Here is a 13,076-nt window from a genome sequence, read left to right as displayed (position 1 = left end):
TGTGATGAGTGGTTTATTGTTTGTATTTTACGTTGTTACTTCGGGAATGATTGCGTAGTATAGTTGTTACTCTTTGTTGCGAAAAGCTTCACAAAATGTTTCATTAAGGGCCAATGGAAAAAAGTAATTCGATTTGTTCATTTTATAACAAGCAGATGCATTAAAATCGGTTTCAATCAAATACATAAATGACTTTAAGCTATCAGAATTAATACGTTTCGATAAAGTTTCGAGAGGTTTTTTTCTCACTGCGTAATAATACACAGTAATGTACAAAAGGGTTTGTCGAATTGCTACTTTTCTCGAATTTCAAATACTAGTTAGTCTAAAATGTCGTCGTTTTGGTCAAAACGAGAACGACAGTATATTTGCCGATTTTTTAAATGAATGGAAACGCGAAATTTTTTTCTTGTATTTTTTTTCAATATTTAATTCTCGGAGCATCCTTTTTTCCCGTTAAAAGAAACTAGCAAAACTGACAGATTGTTTGTCCAATTTTCAGAAACATTATTTTAACAAATAAGTTAGGTCGGAACAAATACATATTTCTTCCATCCCCCCCCCTCCCCCTGTCGAAATTTCCAAAAAACCCGAAGGGGGGAATAAATAAAATTTGATGTATTTTATGGAAATTTTGAAAATATTATCAAATATTCGAAACATTACAACAGCAAAAAACAGATTGTGAATGATGGGTGTATTATCATCTTTTGTTTTCTTGATTTTATTGAATTTTTCGATAAAAAATTACTTAATTTATAGGTTTTGCGCATTGATATATGTAATGTTCTGATAAAATGGTTTTCGTTAGGGTATTGGGTATAATTGGGTGGAGCTGTTTTTTTTTAATTGTTCAAATCACATTTTGAGTTAAGTTTGGGCAATTCCAATCGTGCAGCTTTTTGGGCGCGAATAAATTTCTTCCGTTTTTTCAGTCGGTTGAAACTTGTCTGCGGCCACTGACACCATCTTAAGTTAAGAATAAGTTAAGATTCATAACCAGCCGCTCGATACCTTGGCTACTCATGTCATATTACATGAGTACTATGAAACCAAGCAATACTCAAAGTCAAAAAAATGAAGTACCAATCTGACCATGCCATAGCCAAGGAATCGAGCGCGTGATAGTTTCGGGGGCTTCAGACAAGGTATACTCATTTGAAAAAAAGGCGTGGATTTGTTCCATTGGAAATGTCTAAATTTTATTCAAAATGTAATTTATCTTTGCAAAATTATGACATCTGGTAACTCTTTATTTCTGGTAACCATAACTCTTTCAAATTTCAAATGTAGATAGTTTTATCAGAACATTTTAATGCTCTAAAATCAATGACTATCTTGTTTAAAAAAATATTTCTGAAAATTGGACGTAAAGCTAACACTGACAGATTTTCCGTCTAATTTTCTAGTTTCTTTTCATGAAAAAAAACTATTTTCTCGCTTTTCCGTCCTGGGCGTAGATGTAGCCAGAGATTTTTCCAGTAAGTTCCAATACATATTGGAATTTTTTTTGCATTACGTGAGTACAAAATATTCAAGAAACCCAAGTGTCATTCTCCGAACAAATATTCGCGTTTTTTTTATATAGAATATCAAATCAGAACCTGGGCACCTAATTCTAATTTAAAAAATCTGCAAAAAATCTGTCGTCTGTTTTGACCATAAAGGAAACTTTCTAAACTACATGGTTTTTGAAATTCAAGAAAAGTAGAAATTCGACACACCCTAATATACAATGTGCATATTTGAATTGAAATTCGTTAAAAAGAATATTTGAATTGATGATGTCTGTACATTAGGATGGCAAAACATGGGAAACATTTCATAAACTAATTTTAAAATCCAACCATATGCATTTTGTAGATTGACCCAAAAAACTAACCAGTGCAAAATTGCAGCTCAATCGGACATGAATTGGGGGTACCGTAAAACGGGATAACATTGATCACCGGGGTAAATATTATCAACATGAAACTTTCCCACATAATCATCAATAACTAAGTCGTAAGTTAAAATATCTTAAAACTTTTTTCTACCTTTAAAAACCTTCATGTTGAATTCAAAATTGGGAAAGACCAGGTTTGTTTTTTTTTAATTTCAAATATAAGTTAAAATGTAACTTGAAAATCTTGAAATATATATTTTTCCAAAGACTCGCAAACAAACACCTTTTTCTGATGAAATCAAAGCATTTAGAAGCAGCAGGTTGATTTATGTGACAGTTCTACTGTTTTTCTTAATATATTTATAGTTTTGGTGTAGTTTTTGTTGTGTTTTGACGTGAATTTTTGGTCTTTAAAAAATGGGGACATTTTTCAAGAGTAAGCAAGCCTAGGACAAAAGGCTAGAATCCCTGGTAAAGTTTGAAGGAAATAATTAAAAGGGAGTAATGCGAGGGGCTGGTAAACGGTGGATAATGTGCAACACGAGACCCCATAGTGGTCATATCACCTCTTATCCACAACTCCTATCTCTACCTCCCCGTGGTGCCGGCTGGGGTGCGAGTAACCTAAGCGGAGATCGGGTACCCAACCCCGGTGGATGCTTTGGTCGCATGCAGACTGAGAAGGTGGCCGCACGCGTCTGTTCCCCATGTCAGGGGCGGCGTGCAACAACAACCGAGCGTCTGTTCTCCAGGTCAGGGGCGGCTCAAACAGCGTCTGTCTTGCAGCAAGCGGCTGAATTTATGAAATGCGGCTCCCGCCAGCTAAGTCCAAGATGGCAGCCCCATCGCGGGATAGGGACTTTAGGCTAACAACCTACTGCTCCTGATATCTTGTATTGTTACAGAAACTGAGAGAAGAAATAACCGAATTGGAACTTTGGCAACGACTTTTAGCATGAAAACACGGACTAGAATTGGAACTTGGAATGTTTTGACCCTTGCCCAGCCAGGAAAGCTGGCTCAACTTGCTAGAGAAACTAGCCGCCTCAAGCTAGAGATATTGGGACTCAGCGAAGTCCGTTGGCCTAACACTGGAGAACACAAGACACAGTCCGGGCAAGTACTGCTTTACTCTGGCATACGAGGAGAACATGCTACTCGGGAACGAGGAGTTGGTTTCCTGTTAAGCCCGCAGGCCCATGCGGCCCTCATAAGATGGGAACCGATAAACGAAAGAATAATCGTAGCCAGATTCAGAACACGGGTTAGAAACCTCACAATGGTCCAGTGTTATGCGCCAACAGACGTTGCCGATTTGCAGGAGAAAGTGCTGTTTTACAGTCAATTGAACAGCGTGGTTGAGAGAATTCCGAAGGGTGACATTCAAATCCACTTAGGCGACTTCAACGCAAAGATTGGCTCCGATAATCAGGACTTTGAGCGCATCATGGGGCGCCATGGCCTAGGACAGATGAGCGAAAACGGAGAACTGTTTGTAGAATTTTGTGGCAACAACAACATGATGATCGGTGGATCGCTCTTCCCCCATCGACCAGCACATAAGGTCACTTGGGTATCCCGAGATGGCCGAACAGACAATCAAATTGACCACATCTGCATCAGTCGAAAATGGAGAAGGAGCCTTCTTGATGTCCGCAACAAACGAAGCGCAGACATTGCATCTGACCATCACCTCGTCCTTGGCGAGATACGACTGAGAGTTGCGCGTGTCCAACGGCGCGAGGAGAAAGTCGGGTGTCGATACGACGTCCGCCGGTTGGAGAATCCAGAGGTGAAAAGGGCATACGTTGAACAGCTAGAATCCCGAGCCTCGGAGCTGCCGACAGACGGAACAGTCGAAGAACAGTTGTGTGGAATCAAGAATGCCTTTATCACGACGAGCCATGGTACTCTCGGTAAAGTTTGTGGAAGACGAAGTGAATGGATGTCGGATGAAACCTGGAGGATGATCGATGATCGGAGAAAGGCGAAAGTCGGAATTGAGCAGGCATGTACCGGGTCAGCCAAAGCAGCCGCCCGCTTACGATATGCGGAGCTGGAAAAGGCAGTTAAACGAGCTTGTAGACGAGACAAGAGAGCCTGGACAAACTCCCTAGCCGAAGAGGGAGAAAGAGCCGCCGCCATTGGAGATATCCGATTATTATATGATATTTCTCGCCGCCTTAGTGGTGCAAGGACTAATGCAAGAATGCCGCTGAAAGACCGAGCAGGTCAGCTGCTGACAGATCGAACAGATCAGCTCAAGCGTTGGACTGAGCATTTTGATCAACTTTTCCGAGTTACAAGTAGCAATGGCCAACAGAACCCGCAGCTCGAGGCGCCCACAGTAAGTCGCATTAATGGCGTCAACTCGGAAGCGCCCTCGCTGGCTGAGATAGAAGCGGCAATCAAGGACATGAAATCCAACAAAGCGCCTGGAATCGATTGCATTCCTGCTGAAATGCTCAAAGCCGACCCTGCCCTATCAGCACAAATGTTGCACCGTCTTTTCGCTGACATTTGGGATACTGCAACATTCCCGGCCGACTGGATGCAGGGTATCCTCGTAAAGGTCCCAAAGAAAGGAGACCTAACAGAGTGCGGTAACTGGCGTGGCATAACTTTGATCTGTACAACCCTCAAAGTACTCTGCAAAGTGATCCTGAACAGGATCCAGGAGAAAATCGACGCTACACTCCGACGGCAACAAGCTGGATTCCGATCCGGACGATCATGTGTGGACCACATCACTACGCTACGAATAATACTGGAACAAATCAACGAATTCCAGGACTCTCTTTTGCTGGTGTTCGTTGATTTCGAAAAAGCATTTGACCGACTGAACCACGAAAACATCTGGGCTGCTCTTAGACGACGAGGGGTCCCAGAGAAACTAGTCCATCTCATCGAAGCACAGTACGAGGCGTTTTCGTGCAAGGTCTTGCACGACGGTGTCTTGTCTGAACCAATCCCGGTAACTGCTGGAGTGAGACAAGGATGTATTTTGTCACCGCTGCTTTTTCTCATCGTAATGGATGAGATCTTGACTGGATCGATTGACTGTAGACCAAACCGAGGATTGCCGTGGAATCCTTCAACCATGGAGCAACTTAACGACCTTGACCTGGCAGACGATATTGTTTTGCTCGCCCAAACACAACAAGACATGCAGAGCAAACTCGACGACCTCACCGAAAGCTCCAAGGCAGCAGGTCTCAAAATCAATGTCGGAAAGACTAAGTCGATGGAAATCAATACAGAAAATCGTTCCAATTTCGTGGTAGCTGGACAACAGGTTGAGACAGTGGAGTGCTTCCAGTATCTTGGTAGCCAGATTACGCCTGATGGTGGGACCAAGAAGGACATCGAGACCCGGATCAGAAAAGCCCGATTTGCGTTTGCGAGTCTCCGAAACATCTGGCGGTCACGCCAGATCTCTCTACGAACTAAGATTCGAATCTTCAACTCAAACGTCAAATCCGTATTGCTGTACGGGTGTGAAACTTGGTGCACATATGCGGTGACGACGCGAAAACTGCAAGTTTTTGTGAATCGCTGCCTGCGGAACATCATCCGCGCTTGGTGGCCTGGCAACTGGATTTCAAACGTTGAACTTCATAGCCGGTGTCATCAAAAGGCGCTAGAAATCGAGATTCGGGAACGTAAGTGGAGATGGATTGGGCACACGCTGCGAAGAGATGAAAACGAGATTTGCAGAGAGGCGCTTGACTGGAATCCAGATGGGCATCGGAGAAGAGGCAGGCCCAAAAGCTCGTGGCGGCGAAGTCTAGCCACTGAAATCCGCACAGTTGACGAGAACCTTGGCTGGCAGCAAGTGAAGACGCTGGCTCCGGATCGCCAGCAGTGGAGATCTTTTATCTCAGCCCTATGCGCCGGTCAATCGGCGTTGGACCCTTAGGTAGGTAGGTAATGCGAGGGCTTTAGTTTATCAATTACTAGCATTTATATCCTTTATTTACTGTGTTTTGTATCCTTTATGATAAAGGAAACTCGTTAAAACCGTCAAAATAGAGACTGATCAATGTTACCCCAAAGCATCAAATCCTAAACAAAGACGAAATCGATTTTTAAATCAAATTTAAAGTAGTCTTACAAATTTCGACAACCATGTTTTACGTTAATAGGAGTCCAGTACTGGTTTTAAAAATATGAAACATGCCATATTCCCCTTAACAGGAAAAAAGTGATCAATCTTACCCCGTTTTATGGTACCTTAAAGGGCGCACTCAAAGTTTCGGTTTTTGACCCTCAAAAATCACCAAAAGTGGGGGAGGCAAAGGAAGTCGAGAAAATCGAAATACTAATTTCGATGCAAAATGACTTAGAAAACATAAAACGACAAAATCTGATGTTATCTGGAAAATAAAATTTTCTTAAGTACAATTTTCCCGTATTTTTGGATAACGTGCCGCTATTAATCCTACCCTATTAGTCCCGCTATTAAGCATACTATAGTTCGAAACATATTTCCGACTATAGCACGAATTTTTGATTCCTTCAAAAAGAACAAACAGTAATTCGAAACGTTGGATGAAGAACACATAAAAAGTGTTGTAAATCTTGACCGAAAGACCGAAAACCGAACAGAACCTATGAATCACTCCCGCATTAGCATTTGATAAAAATTATCGATTCGCTCAAACCTATTATTGCGTAATTTTTTACAAATACAAAGCTGATTTTTGAAATTAGAAAGATGAGCTTTAGGAAGAAGACCAAGGATGCCGAAATCACAGAAAAATTCGTTATTTCACAGAATTTTGAAAAAAGTATCATCACAAAACCCAACAAACATTTTCTAGGTATATTTTTTAACTAATTTTGTTATACATCTCATGTTTCATGGGGACGCAATATACATAAATATTCAAACTTTTGTCTTAAGCGATAAGAGTTATACAAATTGAACGATATTCAACACCTTATTCGTACATCCTGAAAGTATTCGAAAGAGCGCAAGTTTTGCTCTTAATGCATGCAAACCGTTATCAGCGACAATATTTCGTGCTTCTCTCATTGGACAAATTTTCCAAATGAACCATCTGATTTTAAGTAATATGGTTGCACTGCTAATCGCAGAGAGAACAACAAGGTTGTTTTTTCACTTGAATCCCGCGCGGAAAAACAAATTTTCAAACAAGGCGGACTTTTTGTCATATCCGATTTATACCGACTTTAAGCAACCATTTTTTACGATCGTTTACTTATTTGGAAGGACTATAGACTCGGGAACCCCGGACTCCCGAAAAAAAGACATAAGTTGGCATAACTCGAAAACCGATCAAGAAAATGGCACCAAACTTGGCATGGGAGAGTATTTGGATACGAAAAATATTTTTTTGGTTATTTGATACCCCCCTTTCCTTTTCTAGAAAGGGGGAGGAACTATCTTAAATATTTTTTTACATAACTCAAAAACTTATTAAGCAAATGGTACCAAATTTGGCATGTGAGGGTATTTGGGTACGTATGTACGTTGGTACGGTGATAATTTGAGATTTCTCCTATTCCAACGGGGAATAACGGGAAATAGGAGAGGGGAGGGGGGCGGACTTCCATACAATGTTTTGTACAACTGAAGAACAAATCGAGGAAATGTTCGAGGATGGTATTTGAGTTCGAGAAATATTTATATGATTTTTTGAGACCCCTCCCTTCTTCTATTGGAAAGATAGAAAGGGTGAAGTGAGGCTCCCATACGATTTTTATTGCTTATCTCGAGAACAATTGGAGCAAATGGAACCAAATTCTTTTCATGGAAGGGTATTTCAAAACAAAAAAAAAACGGCGAGAACCTCCTTCCAGTGGTGAAATAGGAAAAGGACTCCTTTACCATTTCTGGCAGAACTAGAGAACTTATCAAAGAAATGGAACCAAATAATATATGGAAGAGCCTGTGGTACGAGAAATATTTAAATGATTAATTGAAACCTCTACCAATCTTCCATTGGGAATATAGGAAGCGATGATACAATTCTTTGCATAACTAGAGAACTTATCTTAGAAATAATATCAAATTTCACATACAAAAGGATTAGAGCACGAGAAATGGTTCTATTTTTATTCGAGGCACCACCATTATTTCAAGCAATGGTGGGAGGGGACCTAATACTATTTTTTTTTTTTGGCATAACTTAAAAATTAATCAAGCAAATGGAAGGTGTTTGGGGACGAGATATGTTTCTAAGGTTGTTATATAATCTTCTACCTTACAAAAAGGAGAGGGAAGGAAGGAGTTCCATATAATGTTGATGTATCGCTTAAGAACTTATCGTCCAATGGAACCAAATTTAATATGAGAGGGTTTTTGGGAACCAAAACTTGATATGATTATGACAAACGCCTGCCTTCTTCAACTAGTGGGGAATGGAAGTAGTAAGGGCGTTTCTAGCAGGCGTTAAATGAGCACTTATCAATCATTAGGGACCATCCTTTATGAAAGAGTGTGTTTGCATACAAATAAATTGAGACCCTCGGTTTTTTTTTCAGAGTGAAGTAGGAAAGTAGACATTTTTTTATATTTTTATCAGAAAAATGGGACCACATGTGGCGAAGGACGTTATTTAGGTACCAACTATATTTCATAGAAGTCCGTGAAATATAGTTCCCCACTTCGGGAGAATAGAAGGTGGAGAATCCATACCAATAAAACATAGAACATTTTAAAATAGTTAGAGAACTCATACAGAAGGTCAACAAAAATATTAAAAAAAAGATATGGCACGTTTTAAACACTTTCGGATGCTTTCAATCAAGGTACGCATAAAATATCAGTGAAAAGTGTGAATTTTTATCTGAGAGTGGGAAAAAGAAGAAGGAGTTTCTTTCACGTATCGCGGTATTTGCTAATCAAAAGGGAGAACGTGTTTTAACGATGTTTCAAATTCGAACACTGGACAGCGCTGCATCATTAAATTCGAATTATCGTTGGAAGACGCATTGTACTGTGGCTGAAAATGTTTCGTTATTATGGAAAAACAAAAAAAAAACTATTCGTAAGATTGCCCATGTACAAAAATATCATCTAAAAGATTGAGGAAAAAGAATATTTACATACGTTTGTCCTATGAAATATTAACAACAAATGATCTTCATCGTTTATGTACATTAATAACAACAGAGATCCCAAATTACTTTCCTGAAGTACACATGAACATGACTAGAAATGCTTTGCTAATCCGTGTAAATTATTTGAGGATTCAAAGTGTTCCTGTTAAGAGGGATAAAATAAATTAATGCTACTTGGTTGTTTATCATTAAACACCATGCATTTCTGAAGGGATAATATCAATAAAAAATCAACTTTAATTCTAATACATTTCCAATTGGATTGGGTATCGATTATTTTATAGCAGCTATGCTGAGTACTCTGCGTATGATGTGTACTAATAAGACATTAACGCTTCAAAATACCAGTTGAGAAACATCTAAGGAGTGTATTCAAAAAAAAAATGCAACACTTCGGTCTGAATATTTTTATTAAGTGTGTTCGACATAACTTTGATTTTGAGTGACTCAAAACTCTTTCAAGAATATTTTGCTTGAATAAGCTCGGCCTGAAAAGATATCGTTAAAAACTGAAAATTTAAAATAAAAAATATTTTTTTTATATTTTGAACCCTCCTAACTTTTTTGGGTAAGCTTTCACGATGTTGACGTCTTCAACTAAATTGCAACATTTTATCCAATCTAAAAACTAAAGACATAGTTGCTCTAAAATGAAAATAACGAAAAATAATTTTTTATCTCACTGCTAGGTGATTTAATCTTTTTTTTTTTATCAAAAGCTCATTTTAAAGTGCTTAAAATAAAAGTGAAATGTCTCGAAGACACTATGGGTCTAAAATGCCTTGTTTTGGCGTAAACAATTTTGATCACTTTTTTACATCGTTTTCCCCTGTGTGCACCGGTAAAATAATCAAAATGCGGTGGTCAAATCGTGCCCAAAATATTTGGACTGCTAATGAGGATATATTTCGATAACATTGTTATAAACAGCTGAACGAACTTTTTAGCGGGCACTTGGCAGGATTCCAGCCAGAAACTTTTCATTGACAAGTCTCGCCTGTATTTTTCGGATTAAAAAAGGAGAAAAAATTGAAAAAAAGATTTCCAGTACTTAAGGAAGCTGACGATCTGTGAAAGCTACAAATCAGTCAATGTTTCATAACGATTGACACGATGAATGACTGAATATAAAAAAATAATTGTACGGTGATGGACATACGCGGGAGTAAGAGGAACAAGTCGTACAGGAATTGATCAAATAATGTTAACATAATTATCCAGAGGATAAATAGTCCCTCCCACTCCTAAAGAAGCGTATGGGGTGGAGGAAGGACCCAAATGGGCCTGTGGGACCATCACAAAAAACATATACAGAAAAGACTGCTTCCAAATGCCACATTTTTTCTCTGCATTGCCTTTGATTAGGTCCTACACAGATTATACTCTGTTTTGATCTGTTTTGGAATACTTCCATTATGCAAAAACTGTGGTGTAGGTGGAGTGATAGAAAGTCAAATATGTTGTTTTTGTGCAGGAGGAAAATCGGACAATTTGTCATAACTACGACCAAATTAAAATGGTTAAGTAATTTTAAAGTTCAAGTTCCAGGAAATATCGCAATCAGAAAAAGCGTTGATTTGGAAAAAGGGTGGTTCATAGTATGCGTTATAGATGGCGCTAGTGGTGCCCAAAAATAACAATCCAAAAACTTCTTCAAAGGACACTATCTGAAAGACCACTTGACAAAACGTCACAGAAATTTGCACAAGTAAACACTACTCTACTAAGCAGCCTTGCTGAAAATTTCAACTATTTCCATTCATGCATTCAAAAGTTATGTTTCATTATTTTCGAATACACTCCTTACACTTGCACCGTATGTTCAAATTTCTTCAAACACTATCTGATTTTACTCTACTGAAAATAACTTGAACCCGTACAGCACCAGTGGGAAAGAAACTCGACTCGTGAACCCAACAGATTTTCCGACAACACTATTGGAATATACGAAATAAAACTACAATCCAACACAAAAAACGAACTTCCGGGATTTTATTTTTCAAGCAGATAAATATTAGATGCTTTAAATATTATCAACACTTTCAGCTGGAGTTAAACCCCTCCGTTTGACAGCAACTCCCAATATCGACTGACTGACTGACTGATCGTTAAGGCGCCTCAAACCGAGCTCCCAGCATCAACGTTCGATCTAATTCGAACTACCAAACGTCATCGCTTGCGTTGTCACTAAGCGTCTTAGCAACGTGTTAATAACAATACAGTCCACCGTGAACGAATACGCGCCGCCAACGTACGGAGGCCACTCTACAAACGGAACGCGAAAACTATTCTGACCGAACCTAAAGGCGACCTTTACGACTCCACCTTCAGAGGAGACACCACAAAGCATGGAAAACGAACGGAATCGCTTTATCTGAACTGACAATTACCAATTTTGGATCGATCCAGCTGGTTATGAAGTCGACAGCTGCCGATGGTGTGGGATCTTCATGAATTTAAAACCACTAACGCCGCAACAGCTCAGGAATCCATCCTCATCTTGATCAACGAGCGGCGGACCCATTGTCACGAGCACGCGAACTGTATCATTGATGGAATCCCACCCACCCACGCAAGCCTAGATCCCGGGTACCTGAAAGAGCGCGCGCGCACACATTGTGATAGATCGCGAATAGATCGAAGGGACGCGACGCTGAAAGGCTTATACAGCCAGCAACTAATCCGGGTGATACGTGCGCAGCGTATCATTGACGACGATAGTGCACACTTTTGCTTGGGTAAAACAGGTTTCACCTATGAGAATCGATATCGGCGGCATCGGAGTTGAGGCGCAAAAATTACGGTAATTGCCTATCCATGCGGAACACCCAACAAGACCGGCGATGTCAGAATGTGGCAGCGGAAGTTGGACAGCGAAAAGGTGGCTGAGGGAGCCAAGAAAATGACTCATGACAAATTTTAAGAACCGTACGACGTAATCTAAAGCAACTTAAAACTTGACGTAAGATTTTCCGCGCTTTTTCGAAGTCAGTCGATAGTTAAAAAGCAATTTGTCATTATGATTGATTTTGCTTACCGGTTGATGAATGTTTAATTAAAGGTTTAACGCTTATTTAGCACTTGGTTGAAACATTGTATAATGTCAAAGAGGCCGCCTGATATTTTATTATAATTAGTTTTTTTTAAATTCCAAGCATTATGACATACGAAGAATATTTTGCTTTAAGATATTCTTCCCCAAAAGTGGGACCAAATCGTGCACCATTATGCATAATGCGGATTCACCGAACTTTCTGTCTAAGTACAATGTACTTACATGCATTTTCTGTAGTTTGACCCAAAAACTGATCTGTTTATAATTTCAACTCAACCGAACTTGATTTGAAGGTGCCTCAAAGAGCTTTCGTTTTTTACCCTCAACAATCACCTAAGGGATTATTAATCGAAATTTTAATTTCGATGCCAACTGACCTAAAACGTCGAGATCTGGTGTTATCATGAAAACAAATTTTTGGTCAAAAATCAACTTTCTGGGACGTGGCTTTTTATGGAATGTTTCAGAGTTGACCTTTCAAATAAATCCCAAATAGCTCAAACGACATGTTATCTAACATTGGCATTTTCATCAGACATCTTAAACATAATTTTTCAGAAGACCAGTCCTTTTTAAAAGAGTTGTCCTAAAAACCAATGCACCAAATAAAAATTAAATTACAATGACAAATTATGCCAAGCAGTAAACGAAACGAAAAAAAAATTACAAAAAATAAAAAAGTTTAAAAATTACAAAAATCAAAAAAATTCAAAATGACAAAAACAAGAACATTCGAAATTACAAAAGTTATTACAATGACATTATTGACAAATAAGCCATTTTTTTTAAATAATTAATTTAATTTTTTCCATTATTGTCATATTTTTATTTTCGACGATTTGTTATTTTCATCAATTCTGAAATTTAAATTTTTGACGTTTATTTCATTTTATTTATTTACTGTTCACGGTCCACGATAGCTCAATATCACACAGACTGATCTTAATTTAAGCTTTAAGCTATTCTTACTTATATTAAAGTCAAAACATGAAAACATTTGGTTCAAAAGCTTACAATAAATATCAAAGTAGTTATAAGCTTCATTTC

At 38.8% G+C, this 13,076-nt stretch overlaps 1 protein-coding gene across 2 annotated transcripts in view; it reads right to left on the bottom strand.

The window, feature by feature from the left end:
• The window catches only part of LOC129743800 (restin homolog), a 251,176-nt gene that overhangs the window by 3,889 nt on the left and 234,211 nt on the right, over positions 1-13,076 (bottom strand). The window lies entirely within an intron of this gene.

This window comes from Uranotaenia lowii, chromosome 2 (genome assembly GCF_029784155.1).
Source record: "Uranotaenia lowii strain MFRU-FL chromosome 2, ASM2978415v1, whole genome shotgun sequence".
In the NCBI taxonomy this organism is placed as follows: domain Eukaryota; kingdom Metazoa; phylum Arthropoda; class Insecta; order Diptera; family Culicidae; genus Uranotaenia; species Uranotaenia lowii.
The sequence above is the reverse complement of the archived record's forward strand: the minus strand, read 5'-3'. Positions and strand labels throughout refer to the sequence as shown.